Consider the following 18,854-nt stretch of genomic DNA (forward strand, 5'->3'; position numbering starts at 1 on the left):
TTCCAATGAACACCCAGGACTGATCTCCTTTAGGATTGACTGTTTGGATCTCTTTGCAGTCCAAGGGATTCTCAAGAGTCTTCTCCAACACCACAGTTCAAAAGCATCAATTCTTTGGCTCTCAGCTTTCTTTATAGTCCAACTCTCATAGTCTTGACTAGACAGGCCTTTGTTGGCAAAGTAATGTCTCTGCTTTTTAATATGCTGTCTAGGTTGGTCACAACTTTCCTTCCAAGGAGTAAGCGTCTTTTCATTTCATGGCTGCAATCACCATCTGCAGTGATTTTGGAGCCTAGAAAAATAAAGTCAGCCACTGTTTCCACTGTTTCCCCATCTATTTGCCATGAAGTGATAGGACTTGATGCCATGCTCTTAGTTTTCTGAATGTTGAGCTTTAAGCCAACTTTTTCACTCTCCTCTTTCACTTTCATCAAGAGGCTCTTTAGTTCTTCTTCACTTTCTGCCATAACGGTGGTGTCATCTGCATATCTGAGGTTATTAATATTTCTCCTGGCAATCTTGATTCCAGCTTTTCTTCATCCAGCCCAGCATTTCTCATTATATACTCTGAATGTAAGTTAAATAAACAGGGTGACAATATACAGCCTTGACATACTCCTTTTCCTATTTGGAACCTGTTGTTCCATGTCCAATTCTAATTGTTGCTTCCTAACCTGCATACAGATTTCTCAAGAGGCAGGTCAGGTCATCTTGTATTCCCATCTCTTTCATAATTTTCCACAGTTTATTATTATCCACAGAGTCAAAGGCTTTGGCATAGTCAATAAAACAGAAATAGATGTTTTACTGAAACTCTCTTGCTTTTTCAATGATCCAGTGGATGTTGGCAATTCGATCTCTGGTTCCTCTGCCTTTTCTAAATCCAGCTTGAACACGGTTCATGTATTGCTGCCGCCTGGCTCGGAGAATTTTGAGCGTTACTTTACTAGAGTGTGAGATGAGTGCAATTGTGTGGTAGTTTGAGCATTTTTTGGCATTGTCTTTCTTTGGGATTGGAATAAAAACTGACCTTTTCCGGTCCTGTGGCCACTGCTGAGTTTTCCAAATTTACTGGCATATTGAATGCAGCATTTTCACAGCATCATCTTTCAGGATTTGAAATAGCTTAACTGGAATTCCATCACCTCCACTAGCTTTGTTCATAGTGATGCTTCCTAAGGCCCACTTGACTTCACATTCCAAGATGTCTGGCTCTAGGTGAGTGATCACACCATCGTGATTATCTGAGTTGTGATGATCTTTTTTGTACTGTTCTTCTGTGTATTCTTGCCACCTCTTCTTAATATCTTCTTCTTCTATTAGATCCATGCCATTTTTGTTCTTTATTGAGCCCATATTTGCATGAAATGTTCCCTTGGTATCTCTAATTTTCTTGAAGAGATCTCTACACTTTCCCATTCTATTGTTTTCCTCTATTTCTTTGCACTGGTCAGTGAGGAAGGCTTTCTTATCTCTCCTTGTTATTCTTTGGAACTCTGTGTTAAACTGAGTATATCTCACCTTTTCTCTTTGCTTTTCGCTTCTCTTCTTTTCACAGCCATTTGTAAGTCCTCCTCAGACAGCCATTTTTCCGTTTTACATTTCTTTTTCTTGGGGATAATCTTGATCCCTCTCTCCTGTACAATGTCACAAACCTCCATCCATAGTTCATCAGGGCCTCTGTCAATCAGATCGAGTCTCTTAAATCTATTTCTCACTTCCACTGTATACTCATAAGGGATTTGATTTAGGTCATACCTGAATGGTGTAGTGGTTTCCCCCACTTTCTTCAATTTAAGTCTGAATTGGCAATAAGGAGTTCATCTACAGGGTAAGTCACCCTATTCTTCATGGTGAATGTGCTCTGGAGGGCACTAATGTCAGACTCAAACCGGTGTTTTGTGTCCAGTGTTATAGGTTTCATCATGTCCCTCTTTCACAGATTTACTTGTCACCAGTTTTCTAAACTTTTACTGAAAAACCAGCCTAGCCATTTGCTATCGTTACCCTAGGTCACTTTTCCTTCCATTAGTATTAAACAGTCAAGCATACTTCTCATAGTCTTCCTGCTTGGAGAATTTCCCTGCACCAGTGTCATTTAGGGGATTCCTCAGTGGTGCTATAACACCTATCTGTTCATTTTTAGCTACACCAAAATATTGTACCTACCCATCTGTGAACTAGGTTCAATTAATTCCCTCCCCCATCAGTTGATGGAGAACTTCCACTCCCTTGAAGTAATAGGTTTGAAATGATAAAGAGATATTTGTGTAACAGAATGGTTGGCATACGGTATCTGTACAATGTGTTCATATCTTTCCTTGAAGAGGATATCTTAATATTCCCTAGATCAATGGACCCCTACAAACTTTATAGATGCAGTAGGGTCCTGAATTTTGTGGGGTTTATCATCCAACTTTGGACAGCCATGGGTCTTTCTAGGGAATGAGCTGCTCACCAAGTTCAATTAGAGTGATGGCATTTATAGAGTAGGTTAACTAGCAACCTAACCTCAGAAATCTTGTTATGTCAATTCAGCTGTATTCTATTCATAGAAGCAGTTGCAAGCCTGCCCAGATTCAAGCTCCCTCATCTTGATAGGAGAGTGCCAAGTTTTTATAACATGTGGGGTAAGAGAGAATGTTTTGGTCAGCTTTGGAAAATATAATCACATGTATCCTCTGGACTCACATAATAAATACTTTTTTTCTATCCCTTCCTCTGTGAATGATTTTGACTACTTTCTTAATACCATTCCAAGGAAATTCTGGGAAAAAACAGTCATTTGCTTTAGGATAAATCTCAAGGAGCCATCCCAGGAGATTTTAAGACCAGCTCCAGATATACCTGATATACTTGGAATCCTGAGTTATAGGTTGTCGATGTATACACCTATGTCAAAAAATTCTGTCTAATTCATATTTTTATTTCAGCACCTTCATTACCATGTTTACAAGCCATTTCTACATATTCTTCTGAATTCTGCTAATACATATTATTAAGGCCTGACAATTTTTCGTGTTTAAGCTATTTCTACTAAGAGCAGGGACTATACATGATAACCACTCAGAGAGTTGACCCTGGTTATTGTCCTGGAGACAACAAAGTATTTCAAGGGCAGGTCTTACATCATCTTCTAAGGCCCCACCCTCAGGAGGGATCATTATAGTTTCTTTCTGTCAGAAGAGCCCATGCTTATGACTGTTCCAGAAAAATGGCAGATTTAGAAGAATAGGAAGATTTGTGCTTCTCAGGAATTTCCATCCAAAGGTTCCCATTTTAGTTTTCAGGTCCAACCCTTTGCCTACATGGGCCCTGATTCTGATATAGAAGATTTGTTCAGATGCTGCCTTATAATCTTATTTAAACTCTACCATCCTTACAGTTGTATCCTGAGCCTAACTTTTAGCTGAGAGGACCATGTAGCTGAAGAAGATGAGACTCTCCTTCAGAGCTGCCATTTCTGAATTTCACAGCTTGCTAGAGTTGCCAGTTGGCTATTATCAGGCTTCATCTTTTTAGTAAAGCTTTCTAACATAGTTAACAAAAACTAGCATATTCCACATCCTTAAAATCGTAATAGCTGTAGTTATAATTCCTGCCACACCATTCAGATGTTTCACCTTCTACCTATACCTCATCTCAATCAACCAAAGGAGAAAACCTTAGCAACTGTGATACTATTGCATAGCAGGGATTCTGTCATCTGTGTGTGTGTGTGTGTGCACGCACGCGCGTTGTTTATGCTCATTAATGTCTGACCAATGAGTAACCCAGCTCAAAAATCCCATTGTGAGGATTTGATTTCAAAGATCATTTCTGATACCATCTTTCTTGATTTGTTTTCTTCACAGAGTGAAACCTAAAACAAAGGCTTATGTATATGTAGTTTATTTGGAAAAGTTTGGACTGGGAAATAAAGAGAGGAAAATCACTAAGAACAACTGGTTGCTAAATCCTGTAGGCCATCTGAGAAACCTTATAAAATTCATATTAAGTCTGTCCATCCTGGGATAGAAAGATGGTAAGCATATATCCACCAGTTTTTATTCCTATTGTGTTAAAATTTCATTCTGTGAGGTGTGAGCATCAAGCTGTATACTTGGAATCCCATGACTTAGAGTCAATGGAGAATTCCTGGGATAGGACCATCAGAGGATGAACACAGATAACCCAGGCAAGATGCTATCTGGCTGCATCTGTACAGAGCTGGTCACAGCCTGTACCATACCAGTTGCCTCCGAAGTGTCTAAAGAAAAGACAGGTAAGAATAGAAAGATCCAAAGGAGTGCTTAAGAGCTGTCCAAAACTATAGTCATATGAGCATTCATCATATCATTAAACAAGTGAAAAAAGGTAAATTCTCATCAAGTTAGGATATGTTAGATAAATTGTGGTACATTCAGTCAATGAAACACTGAATCCCTGAGAAAAAACACAGTAATAGAAGGCTGTATCATGATATAAAAATATTTATAATAATTTTAAGTTGGAAAACCTGGTTTTATAACAGCAATGTATGAAATAACTTTATAATATCAATTTGATTTTGTTTAAATAAATAATTTTCTCATTCTTTGAAATGACTAAGATTTATATATTTTTTAGTCTTTCTTTTCCCCTATGTCTTGCTATATTCTCCTGGGTTCTACTCAGGCTGCAGAACACATTACTTTTTCTCTAGAAATTATTTCTAACTTTCTATCAATAGAGAATTACTATTGTTATCATCTTCCTTCTCTTCCTTCATTTTTTCTCATTCGTCTGTTCTGCTTGTTCTTGTCCTTCTTCAGAGATATTACACCAGAATCACAGAGGATGATAAATTAATGTTTCTTCTGGGTGAAAACCTATTTTTCTAATTTCTTATTGTTTACTTTGCCTGTTATATTAGTCAACTTGGGCTGCCATTACAAAAGACTGTGTAGCATAAACAATTGGAATTCATATACAGACAGGTAGCTTAAATGATGGGTATTCCCTAGTGGCTCTGGAACACATGTATACCTGTGGCAGATTCATTTTGATATTTGGCAAAACTAATACAATATTGTAAAGTTTAAAAATAAAATAAAATTAAAAAAAAAAAAAAAGAATCTGCCTGCAATGCAGGAGACCTGGGTTTGCTCCTTGGGTTGAGAAGATCCCCTGGAGAAAGGAATGGCAACCCACTCTAGTATTCTTGCCTGGAGAATCCCATGGACAGAGGAGCCTGGTGGGCTATAGTACATAGGGTTACAAAGAGTCAGACATGATGGTGACTAAACAACAAGCTTGAACAATGGGAATTTATTTCTCACAGTCTGGAAGGTGGGAAGTCCAGGATCAAGGAGCTATTCCTGTAGGTTCCTCAGTGAAGGCTCTCTTCCTGGTTTGCAGATGGCCGCCTTCTTGCTGTATCCTTAAATGATGGAGAGAGAGAGCAAGCAAACTCTCCAGTGCCTCTTCGTATAAGGGCACCAGTCTCATGAAGGCCCTACCCTCACGACCTCAGCTAAACCGGATTACCCCTCAGAGCACCCTCCCCTCCATTTACAAATACCATTGCATCGAGGTTATAGCTTTAACATAAAAAATTTGGAAAGACACACTTTAGCCCATAGCACCTATTGATTTTATAGAATGATAGACTCTTATTCCAGGTGAAATTTAGAGGGGATCCAATTCAATCTTTCACACAAAAGTAGTGATCCAGGCTATAAGATTCCTAAGAAATGATAGTACTGCTAAGTCACTTCAGTTGTGTCTGACTCTGTGCAACCCCATAGACAGCAGCCCACCAGGCTCCCCCGCCCCTGGGATTCTCCAGGCAAGAACACTGGAGTGGGTTGCCATTTCCTTCTCCAGCGCATGAAAGTGAAAAGCGAAAGTGAAGTCGCTCAGTCATGTCCAACCCTCAGCGACCCCATGGACTGCAGCCCTCCAGGCTCCTCCATCCATGGGATTTTCCAGGCAAGAGTACTGGAGTGGGGTGCCATTGCCTTCTCCGATGATAGTATTACTTTACATTTAACTTATTAGTCTTTGGGCATTGGAAATTGGCCAGGAAAGAAGGATCTTTTCAAAGAGTATATTTGTCTCTTAGGATAAGAATAGTCCTAAGGACTAAGTAATTTTAAAATCTTAATAACAGTAGTAACAAGTGCTTATTTTGCTCTTACTGTGTGCCAGGCATAATTTCAAGCACTTTTAAAGCGTTAACACATTTACTCCTCACCCTAATCATATAAGTGCTATTAGTGTCCTTATTTTACAAAGAAACTGAGGCACAGAGAGCTCAAATAACTTTCCCAAGGTCCCATGGTTAGTAAGACTTGGAACTGGGGTTTGAAATCTAGCCATCTGGCTCCAAAGTCTATATTCTTAAACATTACATCAAGAGAATAATTTCCAGAGCTTCCACTTTTATTTCCTTCATTCTCATTTGCCATTGCTTCTTTATTTTTCATAAGGTTTCTATGATCTCTAGGCCAAATGAGATTCCAAAAATAACAATTTTAATTTTCAAATCGAGGGCATGATTTCTAAATGGACCAAGTTATTTTTGTGAACCCTACATAAAATTCAGGAACAGAACTTTGGGAAGGAACTTCCAGATGGCAGTAAATCTTCACAGTTCAGTAATTAAGCCTTTTGAGAATGTTACTCTGTTATGGAGCCACTGGCTGATTAACTGTACAATATCAATTATATCAAACAGCACTACTTTAATTCTGTCAAAATTTAGAGAAATCTGACATGCTGACACGAGACTCTGTGAAGTGTGATAATGAGCTGCCAAGTGTCATAAAGTGCCACGGTGGTGGGGGGGAGGGGGGACAGCCTTGCTTTCAAACTAAAGATGTTTTTTATCTTTATTCATATTACAGTATGCTATATTAAAACACCATGAACATCCACATACACATGCTTGTCCAGTTTGAAATAGAGTCTAATCTTTTTTTAAAAGATTTTATGAATGAAGTCTAAGTGATAATAGTCAAACTCATAGAAGAAAATAAATATAGCATATATTTTTGGTTGAGAAAGAGTATATACCTATGAAATTAGGCCCTTAAACTTCTTGTTCCTTCATTTCTTCCAAGAATGACTCTCGGAAAGTTAACTGTAACTATGCAAAATTTAAAAGTTTGACTTGCCTAATTTTATAGTGATGGACACTTATCTGGTCATTAACGACAAATCCAGGCTGTTTAAATAGCAAAGCCGGAGTTACTAAGTGACAGGATCTTTCAACAAAGTTTGGCTTTCTTGAAAAAAAATGCCCTTTTCATAACGTTATTATAAATACAGTAGCTATCATCAAATATAAGAGCTTAGGGTTTCATCGATGGAGTAATAAGAAGAGTTAAAAGGCACTGGCCACTCTGTTTTGATTTTTCCATCATTATTTTAATGCAATATTTAAATGTTTTAATTTTCTCCTTGTGTCCTGAGCTAAACAAAAACTACCCTGAACGATGACTTAGAGAGATGTATGAATGTCCTTAATGAGCACCTTACCATGGAAAAGGCGTCCCTTTTCGTGTAGTAAGTGACCCTTCCTTTCGGAACAACAACCACATCTGTACTCCTGGACCTAGTTTTTACCTTCTTTCCTGCATTTCCAGTTACCTTCTGAATATTTCCACTTGGAAATTTCAGCATTCCCTGGAACTCAAATGTCCAATCTATCCTTTTTCCAGACCCCTCTCTACTGATCTTCTTCCTCCTTTCCATTTGATTTAAAATTAAAGAAAAAAAAAAAAGTCATTGTTTTCCAAGTCTGTCACAGTTGAAACCTCAGTTGTCTTTATTTTTAGTTTTGGCTGACTCACTTTCAGCATTCTATGGATTTGTAACCTGGTATTGAACCTTTTGAACTCAATAAGACATAAACACTATAAAGGTTTTGTTTTTCTTGAATCACTGCTCACATTGAGTAAGCAAAACTTTGCTCTCTGTTAATGACAGTTGTAGAAGATTCCATTCTCCTGGAGCTCCCTGTACCAACATAGATCAAGTTTTCTTTTTTTACTCTTCAGATTTTACTTTTTAGCTCCTGTAATTATCTCCATGGCTGCTGCTGCTGCCAAGTCGCGTCAGTCGTGTCCGACTCTGTGCGACCCCATAGACGGCAGCCCACCAGGCTCCCCCGTCCCTGGGACTCTCCAGGCAAGAACACTGGAGTGGGTTGCCACCTCCCTCTCCAATGCATGAAAGCGAAAAGTGAAAGCGAAGTCGCTAGAGTCATGTCCGACCTCTAGCGACCTCATGGGCTGCAGCCCACTAGGCTCCTCCATCCAAGGGATTTTCCAGGCAAGAGTACTGAGTGGGGTGCCATTGCCGTCTCCATGGCTACTCTCTGCTAATCTTTTCTTCACCTGGAAGGCTTTTCTTCTTAGGTACCAGCAAGATGGAACAAACTTTGCTTTTGTGTTTCCAGGCAGCCTTGCAATGATAAACAGTAGAAGACTGATACTTACCTTCTTCTCTTTGTTCAGTTATTATTTTCCAGTTATTGTTTCTTGACTCTGATAGCTCAGGGAAACAACCAGTCCATTGGCTGAACTAGAGGAAAATAGATGTCACTGCATTTTTGGCAGGCACTTTTTAATTTTTCATGAGTGATTTTCTTGGAGTTCCTCTCTTATAGGTCTTTGGGAAAGGAAGCACTCATCCTATCCCATAGAAAGGGAGGGTAAATAAAAACCACAACACTTCTCTCCTCCTGCATTTTCTCTTATATAGACAATAAGGCAGGTTGAAGCTTGGATAATAGTTGGGGGGAGAAAAGTGCTGGTTCAGCTGCCACTTAGGGGTTCTTAGCTTGTCCTAGACTCTCAACTAACTATTTGCTACTTTAATTAGAGTAAGGTTACCTGAGGTTTCTTTTTCCTGAACTTTGATGCCTTGGTAACCAGTTCTGGGGCAACAGAGACCTACTTAAGATCTTATTGCAAGTGATCAAGCTATCTTGATATTTCCTTCGAAGTATTTTTCACATTCATAATAGGAGCAAGAATGTTATCTTAAGAGCCTGCACCAGGCTTTTCTGTGTAAATGTGTGTGTGTGGGGGTGCGGGGGTGGTGTCATGGAAACTCTGTCTTGTTTAAGAAAACTCTCAGATGCCTCAAAGTAGAATAGATTAATAGTTTGCAAATAAGAGATGTAGCCAACCTCTCTCTCTGTTATCTAGTAAATAATTGTTCACGCTTACATTTAGCACTTCAAGATCCCACAATACTCTCTGAAATCAGGAAGTATATTTATATAATGACATTTTTCATGCTCTTCCCTGGCCTACAGTGCTATTCAAGAATGTTGGTGGTTTCTTATACATCTAATGAATAAAAGGAAGGAGTACACAGTGGGCTCTCCTGAAGGACATAATGGGAACATGGGTGTGCAGGACACAAGATTTATCCATTGTCACACTCTGATCTTCTTTAAGCTTCTGAATTCTTTCTTCTGCACTGTGTAAAGAAAATTCTGGACTTTCATCCTTATTAGACATAATTCATCACTGGGTTCATGTTTCAGTTAAGCAAACAAACATCCAGATTCAGCTATTGAAACAAACATTAAACTCATAATCTCTGACAAGTACATCATATTGATAACTTTGGTCTGAGTCAATGTTCATTTCATTCCACTTGATCTAATGTTGTTAGAATCCACATTCCTCAGAAATTTGTCAATATAAATTAGCAAATCTCAGTTCACTTTGTATGGTCAGACTTTGTACTTTTCTCTGAGGCATGGTTGGATATGACCGTGGTTATGGAGCAGGAAATGGTGAACCACTCCAGTATTCTTGCCTGAAAAATCGCATGGACAGAGGAGCCTGGTGGGCTATAGTCCATAGGGTCGCAAAGAGACAGACATGACTGAAGTGACTTAGCATAGCATATGGGTCTAGAGACAATGAAGCCTGTTGAAGGGTATTGAGAAGAAAAAACTTTACTTTGCAAGGTAACTGGGTTACTGAGGCTACTACAGTATCTTCAAATGAGGAAGTGGTTGTCTGCTCAGATAATAGGGGAATGCTTGCTTTTGCTGGCAAGGTGGGTTCAGAGACATTTGACTGCTCTGAGGCCCTCTTGTTTTCTGGTTATACTCAGATGTGTTCATTCCATGTTTTAAGGTCCATTTATCCATCATCAAATTCTTTATTTCTTATAAAATATTTGTCAGGGCTGTTAATCCAAGTTATATTTTAATACAGTAAAATACTTACTTAATTGTTGAAGTTAAGTTCCAGCCATTTCTGCATTAGGGCTAGTTATCATTCAAGACAAATTTCTAAACGAAGAAAATGAAAGTCTACCATTCAAGGACTCTTGCTGAAACAACTGTGTACTAAGGGAGAAACTGAATTAAATAGAAAGAATTAAAAGCAAGTAACAATACTGGGCCAAAAAAAGTAAATGAATAAATAAACTTCTAAACCAATTAAGGGAAAAAAAAGTACAAATAAAAATCATTTGCCCAGTAGAAGGCAGGGAGAGTGTGGAAAAGAAGCAAATAAGAGGCACAGTAAATAGAAAGTTTGAATAATATGCTTGAAACAAATCTAAACACATTGGATAACATTATCATAATGTATTATATGTTAGTAAAATTTGCTAGTTAAAAGACAAAGACACCCAAGCAAATGTTTTTGGAAGCCAACTATATGTTGTTTATAAGAGATTCACTTAAAACATGACTGTGTAAAACATTCACTTAAAGCATGACTGAATGTATAGGTAGAGAGAAAGAAATATCATAAAATAATTACCACAAGTAATCTGGCATTAACAAAAGAGAAAATAGAACTTAAGAACACAATTAATAGTGTCAATAGGGTACTTATTTAACTATAAAGTTTCAATTCACTAGAAAAATAAAACATTTCTCAGTTTAAAGGTATATAACAACATTACCTCAAAATATACAAAGTAAAAGTGGACAGAATTGTAAGAAAAAAATGACAAATTCACCATCATAATTGGGTAATTTAATAACTTCTCAAAAGGCAATAAGTTCAAGCCGAGCAAATCAAAAACTGGTAATGGTAAAGAAAATTTGAATAATACTTAAAAGTTGATCTATTGGTTAATTATACAGTCTCAAAACAAAGAATACACACTCTTCTCAAGCACATATGGATTATTTATAAAAATTAGCTGTTTATAAGTTCAGAGGAAATCTCTATAAATAAGAAGAAATTTATATCATGTAGGCTGCATTTTTAGACCAATATGGAATTCATTTATAAAATAAATAAGGAAAGAAAGTTCTTAGGCCTATCTCAGCAAACTAATATTAAATTCTAAAAAACTGGGGTCAAAACATAAGCATAAATAATAATGTAAATTATGATATCTAGAACTGGATATCAGTGAATGCATTGCATTAGAAATTTGTGGACCCAATTATATGAGAGATATTTTTATCTCTAAAATTATATAGCTATATACCTAAGGGAAAACAGGAATGATAGAAATAGTAATGAAGTAAGCATTGAATGAGGGAATTAGACTAAGAACAACAAAATAAAAAAATACACATTTAATGAAATGAAATGCAAGGAATAAATAAGACTGATAAAATGAAAAAGTAATTGAGACTGGCATATTTTATTAAGAACAAAAAGAGAATGTACAAATAATAATAATGTACAAATATTTTTAGGAATAAAAATGGGACATAACTAGAATAAATGAATGATGTATATCTCTTGGTTTATATGAAGGTACAGTTGAAAAATAATCCTGTGTCTTCTACTAGTTCTTCTCTGCTATTCATTTGATTCATGCTTGTTTTGAAGCTATGAAGAACTGTTGGATTCTCTTTAAATGGCACTACGTCAGGGCCCTTGATGAACTGTTGTAGGCCTTTGAACACACATGTTACTGCTGTTTCTGGTATACCTTCAAATATAACTTTAATGTAGTGTAGCTGGGATTCTGTATTAGCCTAGCACAATTGTGAAAGAATTTAATTTGGGCGATATGTGCAGAATATCCTTCTTTTTCTTTTCTTTTTAGGGTCTTTCATGATGCCATTTTTCCAGTGTTGAAGAACTTGTCCATTGAGAGCCTTCTCAGGCAATTCTCAATTTCTTCCTCCATTCACCAAGATTAATCTCAAAGAACTGCACACTTAGAAATAAAACAAATTTCTCATAACTCATCTTAGGTTAATATAATAACTCTTCTAAGGTTATTTGCATATAAATAAGAGCTAATGGTTTTAGATCAGGTAAATTACATTTTAATGGAATTATAGGCACCAAACATAGTGAAACGGGCAAAGTATTTTTAAATGTATGAGGGTTGTAAATAGTAAGTACTCAGAAACATGAAAGTTTTACAATTTGAAGTCGGAACTGCAAAAGTGATGTCATAAAGTTCTAAAGGCAGGGTTTCTAACTTACCCCAGTCCAGGTTTTATGACTCAAAAATACATACTATTTGTTCCTAGAAGAAATGGTCTTGGAAAACTAATGAGGACAAATCCATTTCCATAACTAAAATATAACAGGTTTAGTCCATACTAAAACTCAAGACCAGCTTTCTTTGGATAATCTTTTGTCTGGCTAACACAGAAAATGGAACAGCTACAACCAGTTTGGGCAAGCCCAACTTCTAAGTGAGTCACCAGAAGCTATAATGCTAATCTTTTTGAAGTAACTGTTTTCCATTCAGGTTTGTTCCAGGGTCAGACAGAGTTGCAGCGTTCCAGAAAGAAACAGGGAACTACCTCTTTGTAGGACATTCTGTCTTCATGTCACAAATGTTGATGTCTATGGTCAACCAACTGCTATTTCCTGACAAGAATGCGTGTCGAGACTATTTTCTCTGTTTACATTTCACGTGAAGAAAAGAGTACCATCTCTTGAGAAAGCTGTTTCCTTGTTAGAGTGCTTTCCATATCCAATCATTTTGTAAGACCTGAAAGTAAAGAACAAGGGCAATTACGAAGTAATTTTTTGTGAAGTAAAAGAAAAAAGACTATCAAAATTTCATTAGGAATCCATGACAGAAGTAAACTTAGAATTTGAGTGTCTACATATATGAAATCTGCCATATCTTGAAGATCATATCCCCTAATTTTTTTCTAGTGTATAGGCTGATACTTCTGTGTTAACTAAGAAATCCTATCAATATGTAATTATTTAAAAGAGAAGAAGACTATAACTGCATATTTTCTAGTTATAGGTATATATTTTTGAGTATTAGTATCTCTCAGCCACTGAAAACACATCATCTCAGTTAATACTCATATGACTATTATAATCATCTCCATGTTACAGATGAGGAAAATGAGGCTTAAAGAGATTGGATGGCAGGACTTCCAAAATGATGAGAAAGAAACTGCTCTCCAGGAAAAAAAAAATACTAATGGGTGAAAATTACAAAAAGCATTCATTTAAACCTCTGGAAACTGTCCTAAGGGCATTTAAGCAAATGGGGAAGCATTCATTCAAGAAAATCTTCTAAGTCTCAATAAGAACAATGAAAGTCTGTAGCACTTGAACCATGACTCAATTTATTATTCAGCTGGGTGCAGTGAAAACTCCATCACAGTGTGTGCATCCAAAAACGGGCTCCCAAGCTTTAGCTCCCTGTCTGGGGCTATGTTATCTCTATGTGAGGAGCAGGATGCCAGAAGTTCTTATTTCATCATGGTCCGCAGTGTAAAGTAGGCATGACTGAGAAGACCCACTTTCTCACCAAGCCCCCATTTGTAAGGCAGAAGCTCTGGCCCAGGCACAACAGAAGGATAATATTGAGTTCATGCTTTTACCTTTCTCACCCCATTTCTCTTCTCCAAGTTCACTTATAGAATTGAAATCCCATGTTGAGAGGGTCAAGTCAAGAAAACCGGGGCAGCTGCCACTTCCTTCCATGACCTCTTGTAGAAGAGGAGTATTATTCCTGGGAAAGCAGACCTTTATCCTAGCATTGGCAGAGAGGTGCCTTGGCAGAACCGTAAGAGAGGCCACAGGGAAGAAATTCTCTCCAGTCTTATCTGGGGGGACTGATCTTATTTGGAACAGAGAGAAGAACTCCTTACCTAAGGTTGTTATCATTACAATAGATCTTAGTGGAAAGCAAGGAAGAGGAAGCTGGCAGCTTTGCTGTGCCCTTAAGTCACTAAGTCGTGTCTGACTCTCTTTCAGCCCCAAGAACTGTCGTCCACCAGGCTCCTCTATGATTTCCCAGGCAAAACTATTGGAGTGGGTTGCCATTTCCTTCTCCAGAGATCTTCCTGACTGAGAGATTGAACCTGCCTCTCTGGAACTGTAGGTAGATTCTCTGCTGATGAGCCACCAGGAAAGCCCAAACAAAACTGCAGAATAGTCAGAAGTTTAATAGAATCTGGGAAAGAAACAACCAAGAAAAGCCCTCCTAGGATTAGAAACAACTCTGGGCGTCAGAAAAGTTGTGCACATCGTTGAGGTTGCACATACTCAGGAACAATGCATCTCACATCCTTGGCACTGGTGCTTCCTTCCTTTTTTCAACTTTCTCCACGTGTGAATGGGAGTGTCAGTAAAGTGAAGTGAAGTCGCTCAGTCGTGTCTGACTCTTTGAGACCCTATAGACTGTAGCCTACCAGGCTCCTCTGTCCATGAGATTTTCCAGGCAATAGTACTGGAGTGGATTGCCATTTCCTTCTCCAGGGGATCTTCCCAACCCAGGGCTCAAACCTGGGTCTCCTGCATTGTAGACAGACGCTTTACCATCTCAGCCACCAGGGAATAACTTGTCCTATATATGCTCCTCCAATTTACTTTGAGGGCAAATAATTTGTTTTCTAGATTCACTGGTATAGAAATAGAGAGGAATTTTGTGGGATCATACCCAGTATCTTAATCCTACCTGATTTAAATGATATGGTTGATGAGATTGGGGACTTTTGAGCTAGTCGATGGTATTTTGAACTTTGTGTTGATGCTATAATAGGCTGAGGCTTTTGTGGATTTGGGAACGGGAGGAATGTATTTTGCATATGGAAAAAAATATATATATATGAATCTTTGGGGGCCAATGGCAGATTGCAGTAGCCTGAATAATGGCCACCACAATATGTTCACATCTTAATCTCTGGAACCGGTTAATGTTACCTTACATGGCAAAAAGGACTTTGCAGGTATGATTAAATTAATGGGTAGAGTCTCACAATGGGGAGAATCTCCTGGATTATCCAGGTGGACCTAATGTAATCCTAAGGGTCCTTAATAAAGAGGATGCAGGAAGTCAGACAGGCAGGTTGACAATGTGTGATCAAAGCAGAGATTGGGGTGATGGAGCCACGACTCAAGGAATCCCAGCAGCCTCTAGAAGCTGGAAGAAATAAGGAACTGATTCTCCCCTGGAACATCCAGAAGGAAACAGTCCTGTTGGCATCTTGACTTTAGCCCAGTGAAACTGACTTTGGAAATCTGGTCTCCAAAAGTGTAAGAGAGTAAATCTGCAATATTTTTAGCCACTATGTTTGTGGTAATTTGTTATGGCATTCATAGTACTCTATTACAGTAAATATGCAAGTAGTTATATAAAAAGAATAAAATTTCATATTTTCTCCCTTCTTTTCTTGACTAATTTAAAAAGCAATTCTCTTATTACAATATAAATGTAATTGTATTGTTAAACCTATAACATAGAGAACTACAATATTCTTGACAATAACAGCATAAAGGAGCAGGGTGTGAACCAAGCTCTTTTAGAATTAGGAAATGATACCAGATGATAACAGACCTCTACCAGAAAAAATATAGAGAATGCAAAAGATACATAAGAAGGCTAACTAACAAACTCTGTAACCGCAATATAGTTTAGGTTTTCTTTCTTCTCTCAGTTTCTTTAAACAATATTAGATTACATAAACTAATGATTATAGCAAAGTATTGTTAGATTTGAAACACGTATAGATCCACCATGTATAACTGTAATAGCACCAAAAATGTGAAGAGAGAATTAAGATATATAAGAACAAAGTTTCTACATTTTATTGACACTCAGTTCAGTTCAATTCAGTTGTTCAGTCGTTCAGTCGTGTCTGACTCTTTGCGACCCCATGAATCACAGCACGCCAGGTCTCCCTGTCCATCACCATCTCCTGGAGTTCACTCAAACTCACGTCCATTGAGTCGGTGATGCCATCCAGCCATCTCATCCTCTGTCGTCCCCTTTTCCTCCTGCCCCCAATCCCCCTCAGCATCAGAGTCTTTTCCAATGAGTCAACTCTTTGCATGAGGTGGCCAAAGTACTGGAGTTTCAGTTTTAACATCATTCCTTCCAAAGAGCACCCAGAGCTGATCTCCTTTAGAATGGACTGGTTGGATCTCCTTGCAGTCCAAGGGACTCTCAAGAGTCTTCTCCAACACCACTAAGACAGTATAAAGCTGATATAGATTCTGATAAGTTAAAATGTAGTTTGTAATTCATAGAACAGCTACTAAGAAAGCAGGACAAAAGTATAATTCAGTTCAGTTCAGTCACTGAGTTGTGTCCAACTCTTTGCGACCCCATGAACCACAACACACCAGGCCTCCCTGTCCATCACCAACTCCTGGAGTTCTCCCAAACTCATGTCCATCTAGTCAGTGATGTCATCCAACCATCTCATCCTCTGTCATCCCCTTCTCCTCCTGCCCTCAATCTTTCCCAGCATCAGTGTCTTTCAAATGAGTCAGCTCTTTGCATCAGGTGGCCAAAGTATTGGAGTTTCACCTTCAATATTGGTCCTTCCAATGAACACCCAGGACTGATCTCCTTTAGGATGGACTAGTTGGATCTCCTTGCAGTCCAAGAGACTCTCAAGAGTCTTCTCCAACACCACAGTTCAAAAGCATCAATTCTTCAGCGCTCAGCTTTCTTTATAGTCCAACTCTCACATTCACACATGACTGCTGGAAAAACAATAGCCTTAACTAGATAGACCTTTGTTGACAAAGTAATGTCTCTGCTTTTTAATATGCTGTCTAGGTTGGTCATAACTTCCCTTCCAAGGAGTAAGCGTCTTTTTATTTCATGGTTGCAATCACCATCTGCAGTGATTTTGGAGCCCCAAAAAATAAAGTCAGCCACTGTTTCCACTGTTTCCCCATCTATTTGCCATGAAGTGATGGGGCTTGATGCCATGATCTTAGTTTTCTAAATGTTGAGCTTTAAGCCAACTTTTTCACTCTGTTTCACTTTCATCAAGAGGCTCTTTAATTCTTCAATTTCTGCCATAAGGGTGGTGTCATCTGCATATCTGAGGTTATTGATATTTCTCCCTGCAATCTTGATTCCAGCTTGTGCTTCTTCCAGCCCAGCGTTTCTCATGATGTACTCTACATATAAGTTAAATAAGCAGGATGACCATATACAGCCTTGACATACTCCTTTCCCAATTTCGAACCCATGTGTTGTTCCATGTCCAGTTCTAACTCTTGCTTCCTGACCTGCATACAGGTTTCTCAAGAGGTAGGTCAGGTGGTCTGGTATTCCCATCTCTTTCAGATTTTCCACATTTTATTGTGATCTACAGAGTCAAGGTGTTGGCATTTTCAATAAAGCAGAAATGGATGTTTTTCTGGAACTCTCTTGGTTTTTTGATGATCCAGCGGATGTTGGCAATTTGATCTCTGGTTCCTCTGCCTTTTCTAAATCCAGCTTGAACATCTGGAAGTTCACAGTTCACGTATGGCTGAAGCCTGGCTTGGAGAATAATATATATATATAATATATTATAATATCATTAATTGTGAATTTATTAAATAATACAATAAAAATAAACAGTAACATTTTATTACAGGAAACAAAACAAAACCAAGATCAAACTATATGTTGTCTAGGGGATGTTTCACTTTAGATTAAACAATAAAAATGTAAGTCAAAGGTTAAAGGATGGCAAAAGATATACCATGCCAACGTCAATCACAAAAAACTAGAGTGGCTATATTAATATCAAACAAAATATAACTTAAAACAAAATGTATTACTAGATATAGAGGGTAATTTAATAATGATAAAAAGGTTGATCTACCAGGAAGACATAGCAATTTAGACATATTAGTTTCTAACAGCAGAACTCCAAAATATGTAGCAAAAACTGACAAAATGGAAAAGAAAAATAGAAAATCCAACAATAATAGTTAAAAACTTCAATATTTCACTTTTGATAACTGATAGAAAAATTAGACAGCAAATCAAGAACTGAGAGTATTATTCAGCAATAAAAATGAAGTATTGAGCATGCTACTAATTGGATGAAATATGAAACTATCGTGTTAAGTGAAAGAAGCCTGGCACAAAAGCACATGTTATATGATTCCATGTATATAAAACAGGAAGACCAGACAAATTTATAGAGATAGGAAGTAGATTAATGGTTGCTTGGGTCAGTGAGGTTTGTGAAAGTTCAGGGGAAGAATGGAAATTGATAATGGATTTCTTTTGGGAATGAAGAAAATGTTCTATAATTAGATAATGAGGCATGCATAACTATGAATAAACTAAAAGCATTGAATTGTACACTTTAAGTGGGTGCTTTTTAAGGTTAGTTATTTATATACCAACAATGTTCTTGAAGAAAAAAGATACAATCTGAGCTGGGGCTGGCAAACTTCAGCCCACAGGCCAGTTGTGATCCCTTGCCTGTTTTTGTATAGATTGTGAGTTAAGAATGTTTTCACATTTTTTAATGGTTAAAAAATTAAGAAAAGAGTATTTCATGATGTGCAAATTATATGAAATTCAAATTTCCACATCCATTAAAAAATTTATTGAAATATACATATACACATGGTGAAGTAAGATTTCTAAGGTTATCTAAATAGTAAGTTTCAGACTTGAATTCAAACTCATCTAGACTGAATGTAGATCCCTCT

At 37.6% G+C, this 18,854-nt stretch overlaps 1 long non-coding RNA gene across 1 annotated transcript in view; it reads right to left on the minus strand.

Moving 5' to 3' along the window:
- Window positions 1–11,584: 11,584 nt before the first annotated feature.
- LOC132343291 (uncharacterized) overlaps window positions 11,585–18,854 on the minus strand; it is a 74,136-nt gene continuing 66,866 nt past the window's right edge. The window contains exon 3 of the long non-coding RNA XR_009492030.1: window positions 11,585–12,921. This is a non-coding gene — a long non-coding RNA (uncharacterized lncRNA). The remainder of the gene's footprint in view (window positions 12,922–18,854) is intronic.

Source organism: Bos taurus, chromosome 2 (assembly GCF_002263795.3).
Source record: "Bos taurus isolate L1 Dominette 01449 registration number 42190680 breed Hereford chromosome 2, ARS-UCD2.0, whole genome shotgun sequence".
NCBI classification, from domain to species: domain Eukaryota; kingdom Metazoa; phylum Chordata; class Mammalia; order Artiodactyla; family Bovidae; genus Bos; species Bos taurus.